Source organism: Betta splendens, chromosome 3 (genome assembly GCF_900634795.4).
Source record: "Betta splendens chromosome 3, fBetSpl5.4, whole genome shotgun sequence".
Taxonomy (NCBI): Eukaryota; Metazoa; Chordata; class Actinopteri; order Anabantiformes; family Osphronemidae; genus Betta; species Betta splendens.
In genome coordinates this window covers 12,773,170-12,781,420 of record NC_040883.2, presented here as the reverse complement: position 1 = coordinate 12,781,420, position 8,251 = coordinate 12,773,170, and the positions used below count along the sequence as shown (strand labels likewise).

The window sequence follows — 8,251 nt, the reverse complement described above, 5'->3', positions numbered from 1 at the left end:
AGCCTCGTCGTGCTCCTGAGCAGGTTGAGAATGAGGTGATCCAATGAAAAGCTACGAGCGACAGTGGGAGGGCTGCTGCCTGTGTGGAGCAGGGTGTGCATCTGTGCTGCTGCTAACTTCTTGTACATGAAGAAATGGCATCATTGTGTAGATAAGTGTGAAGAGCGCAGGAACGGATTGAGACAAAATGTGGTGAAAGCTGAATGAGGACCATGTGATGCTGCGGCAGCAACTGACTTCTGACACAGGAAGCGAGCGCGACTGCATCAGAGCGCACAGGTCTGAATCACTGATGTTTCACTGATCATCTGCTGTGAGATCCTTCTCCTGACTTTTAATTAATTTTCACATTTTTAATCAACATAATTATAGGGAATCCAAGTGTTACCATGGCAACCAACTTTTAATCTCAATAAACTTGCAAAGGGACTCATCTCTGTGACACATAGCGGCTGTGACTCACAAATGTAGATGCACACATACAGCTGTGCACATGAGCTTACACACACACACACACACACACACACACACACACACACACACACACACACACACACACACACACACACACAAATATATATATATGGCTGCTATCTAAATGGAATAGCTAGCCAGTACTGATAGCATGAAATTGTGTTTCCAAATATAACACCATGTCATTGGAGTGTATGTGTGAGAAATAAGACTATAGAATAGTACACTTCTCCAGTCGCCCACATGGGGGCACTATGGTAACATCCACAGGACAGCCATTACAATGGCACGCGCGCACACACACACACACACACACACACACACACACACACACACACACACACACACACACACACACACACACACACACACACACACACACACACACACACACACACACACACACACACAGAGGCCTGTCCTAATTAAAGCAGCGCTGTTCAAACAATGAGATAAACTAGGAGCAGAGATATTTTGTGGGTGTGCACTGACACACAGCCACAATTTAAAATACTGCTATTGTGCAAATGTATATATGCACGTTCCCACATATGCACAGACAGACACGTTTTTTTAATTTGCAATTTGTATTGTGGGAGTATATGCTGGCAATTATTCTGATGATGATATTGATTACTGCTGTTTTTTTCCCCCTTAAAGGAGAGAAGAGGAGAGAGGTGCCCTCGGGGATATGAGAGGAGGAATGAGGAACGGGGGAGAGAAGAGAAGGAGAGAGGGCCCGGGAGCACGGTCATTGTTTTACTATGAGTAGGAAGGCAGCTATAGGTGAACGTAATGCAGAGAGGGAAGGAGAAAGAGAGGATGAAGGATGCACAAAGGCTGCTGTAGAGGGGTGAAGAAAGGGTGGGTGGACAGGCTAAATGCACAGAAGACAGAGGGAGGTAAAACCTGCACAAATGGGTTGATTATACCCAGAGACCTCTAAATCAGTGAGTGTCTAGAAGGGACCTACATGACTTTCGCATGCTTTACGCTGCACAAAGACAACTTTACCAACTCAACCAATACATCTGCCTGTTTTTGCTCCGTCGACCACGTCGGCATCCACCAGCTCGCCAATGTTGAAAACCCCTGCAAGTGCCAAGATGGAAATATACAAATTTGATATAATCAAGAAAGCCAATGTCTTTCTACCTGACGGGTGGGTAAAGCTCTCACACCACCGAATTATCCCGGCTAACCATCAGTCCTGTCCAACCTCTAACTGGGATTTCCCTGGAGCTCGGTGGCAAGTAAAATCCGGCCAGTTATGCAGCACGCCGCCGCCAGCATTGTTCTGTGCAATACAAATGAGGTAATATAGATGGCATAAAGTTAACTGATGCAAATAGAGCATGAAAAAGGAGAGGGGTGGGGATGTGAGACAAATAAATGGAGGACAGACAACAGGACGCAGTCTAATGCTTACTGCACCTCCATGGCTCTGCACATTACATTCGTTTAGATCATCCAGTCTTTAGACAGGTTCTATTCATGTTGACGAAGACTCTGAGTCAGGCAGCGTGCTTCATTTACATGTCTGGTCAGTCTGTGTGGATATCGGGAAATGCAGAGGCACACATTTCAACCTCTGCAGCCAGGTAGCTCAGCTCCCCTGGAGCCTGTAATGACTCAGAGCTTCAGTGAGGCGGATGCTTCAACACGCAGACCTAAACACCTGCATCTTCGGACAAGGACGGCGTTAATGGCGCTCTGCTCAGTACTGTACCCGTTCACACATTTAATCCAGAGGCACTGTTGGCTTTAGACCGTCACAATGGAGACAACTCCCCACATTCATGCGGACTCCAGCTCAACTACAGTACATTTCTGTCTAATTATATAATGATTACATATAATTAGTCTGATTCAACTAAGTGTTTGTGCAAGTGAGAAAAATGTTTTTGGGGTAGTTTGACTTGTGTGAGCGAGACAAAAGGAAACAACGTGTGATTTTAACTTCAGGTGCTCATTCCTGGAAAGCAGAGGCAGCTACAGTTCGTGCACTGCTCGTCTCCACCTACAGGTAAATTCATAACAAAAATGAACTGGCTATTACCTCAGTGCTCTCAGCCTGGCTCTCTGCCTCCATCCCCCCTTAGTCCCATCTCTCCACTCTATTCATTTCTACACCCCTTTCTTCCCCTTATTTCTTCTCTCTTTCAGTCCGTCCTCCCTCACTCCTTTTTTCAACACCCTTCTCCAATCACTGTGAAATTGCAAGGCGGCTGGTTGGGGACTTTTGTGACAGAGAAATTTGGCTTCGATCAGAATCACTTGCGAGCATTCCTGCATTCCTTTCCCAATTTAAATGATTTTGCAGCTTCACAGGCACACCCACCCAGACAGCCAGACATACTCAGATTGTCACTTTGCAAGTCTCACGCGCTCCCTCACTTTTGCACATGCTTACTCTTTCCTTTCTCCCCCTTCCTCTGTCGCACACATACAAACGTACACATACAAAGCACAATTTACACCTGAAAGTGGTGTAACCGGGGAGGTGTCAATAAGCAGGAGCCCATGCAGCCGCTTTCGCGACTTTAATGCTTTCAGCAAAAGAGACTGCAGACAAAGGAGGAGGCTGCAGCTGGAGGAAGACAGAGATGGGGATGGAAATAGATGGAATGACAGTTTAGCAAAGTGTATCATTAAAACATGAATAATGCGCTCACCCTGATGCATATCTGGATTACACAACTCAGCCTCATTATAATATGCCTTATTTCCTCCCAAACCGCATGCAGATGAATTTTGAGCGCCTTGGAAGCGGCGCAGTCCCTGATGCGTGTCAACATGTCGAAGTCGCACAGACAAAGGAACCTGTCAAGTCTGCTGGCAATTTTCATTTTTCCTTGATGTGTGGGGCCAGCTGTCTCACCGAGATTATTATGTGAAGGCAGCACACTGTGTTTGCCTCACCTGTCTGTTCCACACATCAGATGTTCTTCTTGACTTTTAGCGTTGAGCTGCAGAGGCACAGTGAACAGGTGTGTGCAGCTCCAGGGGCTAAAGGGCCCATTCAGAGGACGACGCTGCTTTCTATTCAGCCACGTAGGACTCAGCTTTTTAAAAAGGCCCCAGAAACTGCAAGCAAGTATTTAGTTCCATATACAGTTACAACACTCGCATATGCACAAAAAAGTTCTGCAGTCCTACTTTAAGATACAAACATACGATTTACAAAAGGTTGGGACACCCCCAAAAAAAGCAAATAGACCCTTCAGACATACATTTATATGTGATAAAGTCTAATAGTTTTATTTAAGTTAGAAATTATTTATATTATTGTGATTAAAAGATTTAAAAGTCAAACCCCTCAGGTGAAATCCAGTTTTATGTCATATGAAGTGAGTTGTTTAAGTCCAGCAGGGAGTTCAGTAGCAGGAGATATTGTGACCTCACACTTCTGACTTCTGGATACAAGGTCCTCAGGGTCGAGTTTCCAGTGGCATCTAATGAGATATGTGCAGGACCCCTGCTGTCACCATTTGCATGCTTACGTGTACGGCTGCTGCATGATGCAATTCTCAGTGAAGCATTGTTTTCATCCTGCTCATGGTCAACGCTGTTCTATCTCTTATTTACACTCTTTAATCTTCACTTGACTGAATCCGTTAAATAAAAAACAAGAAATGACTTAAAAGTTACAACATTTGAGATAAAAGCCTTTGGCCTGTCTCCTTGTTCTGTGATCTGCTTTCTCCCCCCGCACAATATTAAAAGTAATTATTTACTTTGAACATTTTCTACCTGTTGCAACACGGTTTCCTCATATTTTCTGCAAGTAAAACGTCTTTTGCCGTTCTTCAAGTTCACCAGAACCGGATCACAAGACAGACTCCTGGCCTGTTCTGTGGCTTTAATCGGACAACAAGTGGAAAAGTGATGGAGATACAAAACCCAATGTCAAATCATGAAGCCACCAACACTCGGTCCCTGAAAAGCATAAGTTCAAAGTGGTGGACATTTTTCATACTTAAACAATATTAAAAATATAACTTCAAGTTCTGTTCTATGTTACACACCACATGATGAATTAGATTATTTTAATATTACACTGCCTGTTTCCTGAATTTCAATGAATAAGACCAAACAAGAGTCATTTAATCAATTAACTAAATTACCATTGTGCATGACTAATGCACACTGCTGTCCCTGAAGGGACAATGACTAATGCATATTGCTGTCTGAATGGAATCTTGGAGCTGATGGTGTTTGCAAACTGGGCACAAGTGAAGGACAGTTTGTTGTATTAGACACAGGACAGACTGTACTATGGTGAACGGTGGGGGAACTGTATGTATGGACCAGGGTTAGCCACAGTGCTTTGCAGCAGAGCTGGGTCACCTCCTCCACTGGTGCTGACACCATAAAAATGTACTGTATAAAGTTTTATGAAATAAAATATTAACCTTTGGGGGAAAATGCCATTCTACAGTTTGGGCTGTCTTTCACTCAATGAATTAATCATGAAATCAGAGCGGCGAGGATGCCAGAGGTCTGCAACCTCAACTAAGCAATGTCCTGAGGGAAATGCAGATTCATGGGAGATTAAAGTAAAACCAGCATAAAAGTCCCTTAATAAAGTGTTGGGTCACCATAATATGTAGGTGCTGAAATATTCCCTACACTTTAAATTTATTTTGGGATTTAATTCCCTGATTTTTTTTCCTACCCATATTGAAAATACAGCGTGAATAATATTATTATATAATATATATAGTATTTACAGGCTGGGACCCAACAGGTAGAATGAATGAAGTCAGTTGACTAGTCCTTCTGATGGGCTCGTCGTGCTAAGCCAGTGCTCCGTCTCATCTGGATGGTGAAGGTGAGCTGTGCAACAATATGTGGACAAACAGTGAGGGGCAGATGATCGATCGTCCAACACCGTGGGCACAGTTTGGCCTGATCTTTCCACAAGATAAAGCTCCGTTTAAAAACCCATGGTTCACACAGTGAGTCAGATCAAAAACCGAGACACAAAGTGCAAGTACAGTGACTATCTGTGGACCCACATCACCCACAGTATCGTCTATGATCAACTCAGAAGAAGACGGGCGGGACTGAGCGAAGCATGAAACACTGAGCGGGTTCTTCTGCAGACTACATACAACCTGACACCGGGCCGACCTTTCACCTTTCTGGCCGGTAACGAGCTGAAGGCTGAAACGGCTGCAGGACAAGTGTCCGCCACGGCCATGGCTGCTACGCAGTATGTTTATGTCACGTGTGGCAGCAGGAGGCTGCTGATCCTGGCACCAGGCCCGTACACCTCATGTCACAGTCGATCCTCCTCCAGAAGACAGCATGTCCTGCACACAAACAAACAAACGCGCCTGTGCTCTCTAGTAATGCGAAGGTCAGCTCTGCAGTCACCCACACCATCACCTTTTTCCCTTAGCTTTTACGTACGCGCCGACCGGAAGCTGCAGCGAAAATGTACACAGCGAGTCCTTGATGACGTTCGGACGTTTCAGCTACAAGACAAAGCTGTTAGAGAACATGCGCTGAACCTGTGTGCACTCCAGCGCTGGGGAGAGACTCGAGTTCCGTGGAGGCTGTACAAACACACTAACACGTGCAGGAATTACAGCGGCGTGGAGATACTTGGAAGGAAAAATGGCTTTCAGCTTTAAATGCAAAATCCATATATTTGAAAAGACTGCAGCGGTTGCAGTTAGGCAGCTCGGGCAATTTAGAGCAGAGAGAAGCTCCGCACAATAATTCAATTAAATTAACTTTCATCAATTTACAGCAGCATCACATCACGATGATATAAATTTCTCACACAGCTGTTCTACAAATAAAACAAATAGTTATTCCTTGCATGGAAAGAGTAGTAAAAAAATGATTAGTAATTAGGTTTTAGTAATAAAGTTCTGAAGAGTTTGGTCTCTAGGACTCTGAACATTACATACATTTGTTTAGAAGCTCTGCTTTACAGGGACAGTGATTTGTTTGAGCTGGTGCGTTAATGTGATCATTTAATTTTTTATTATAGAAATAACCAAAAACTGACTCTGTACTGAAAAACTTGAGCTTTGTTTCCATGTTGGCGTAATGAACAGCTTGAACTGCGCAGTATACTTCAATTTCATATTCATATGCTATGCTTCCTGTTCACATGGGTTGAAACCTGGGGTTTCAAAAGATATCCCTAATAAAATGTTCAGAATCCATCCAGTAAAACGACACATGGTGCAGAGAGAGCTGACCCTTCATGGGTCTGTGACCGGCCACAGGTTGGTAGGTAGGTTGGCTGCAGAAACACTAAGTGCTTTGGTCTGTGGGAAAGTTTGATTTGAAGGTTTAGACAAGTCCACCCAAACCCTTAAGACAGAAAGAGCAAACATCAGACTAAACAACACAGGCTGTTAGTTGATCACTTGGAAGCGGTTTATGATGCCTGGTGAATTTTAAAACCCCGAAAACTAAGAAGAAAGACTTTAGGAGGATTAAGGAGGCATGAAGCACAAACAGCTCAGGCCAGTAGGAAAACTGCTCAGAAGAGTTTCTGGGTTCGATCTTTAATTTAGCTAAAACTAAATTAAAAGGCACAAAGCCTTAAGAAAGACAGGGCAAACAGCTCCGGGTGTTGGGAGGATGGCTTAAAAGCTCAGAGGGCGTGAGCTTGTCCAACATCCCACCAAAAGTTCCCAGGAACAAGTTCCCAGTGCAGCGGTGGGAGGCGTGCTGCCGTGACTGGGTTCAGGGACGCGTCTTCCCTCCGGCCCCGGGGAGCTAGAAGCAGGGGCTTGTGTGACGAACAACAAGTGACTAATCCTACTGCAGTGTCAAGTTGTAAGACAACTTCTGAAAATGAAGCAGCCCTTCGCTGATTGCACCTGAGTAACGGTGGGAGCTGGAGGACGGCTGCTGGGTCAGTGCTTCCTGGGGCTGACACACCATTAGGCTCTTAGATTTAATAGTGTACTCGCTTGGACATCTGGTCCCATCTTACATCGACTTGGAGTGTTTAATGTGATTTCTCAGCAGAGCGACACAACAGTTGTTGATCAAATGGTCAAAACATCCATTACAGGCCTGATTTCACCTATAAATGTAGGAGGGTTTAAACAGTGTGGGATGCATTCATGTCTTTGTTTCTTATGTCCTAGTTCCCAATCAAAGGCTGAGCACTTATAAAATGTGGCGGCAGAAGCTACTGTGCAGTATAGTACTGGATGTAAAAAATGAAGTTCACTTTGTGCGGCTTTAGTTACTCAAACACCAAGAACCAAACATGCGTCGTGTCCTTATTTGTCCGACATTCTGTCCTGCTCTCCGTCAACCTCCAATCAGCCTTCATTCATCCAGCGTTCTACTGCTGGTTTGGCATCTGATGATTTGTTCACGACTTGCTTCATCTGGTTTACTATTTAAAATTGATGTATTAAAGAAACTTAAAGCATTGTAATTATATTGTGTACAATGTAAAGTATAGTTTTACCTGTGGATCATTCGCAAGCATTCCCTCCCCACGCATGAAATGAAACCCTGCAGCTTAGAAAATCACTTTCCATGTCCATTTTTCCAGCTTGACTCCAGGACACCTCTCGCAAAGCTGAATTCAACTCAGTGAACTATATCGGAGGATAATCCCTCCCTTGCCAGCTACCTTCTGCTCCGGCACGAGTCACAACCGTAAGAGGCAAAAATGCATTGGCTGCTGTCAAACAGTGCAGAGGGGAATAAAATAAGAACGACTTAGCAATATGTTTTCATATCTCATCACTGTAGCTCAGATAGATGACAGAGAAAAAGTCAGCAC

The 8,251-nt window shown here is 44.3% G+C and overlaps 1 protein-coding gene across 2 annotated transcripts in view; it reads right to left on the bottom strand.

Annotated features, from left to right (window-relative positions):
• The window catches only part of rnaset2 (ribonuclease T2), a 45,099-nt gene that overhangs the window by 30,627 nt on the left and 6,221 nt on the right, over positions 1–8,251 (bottom strand). The window lies entirely within an intron of this gene.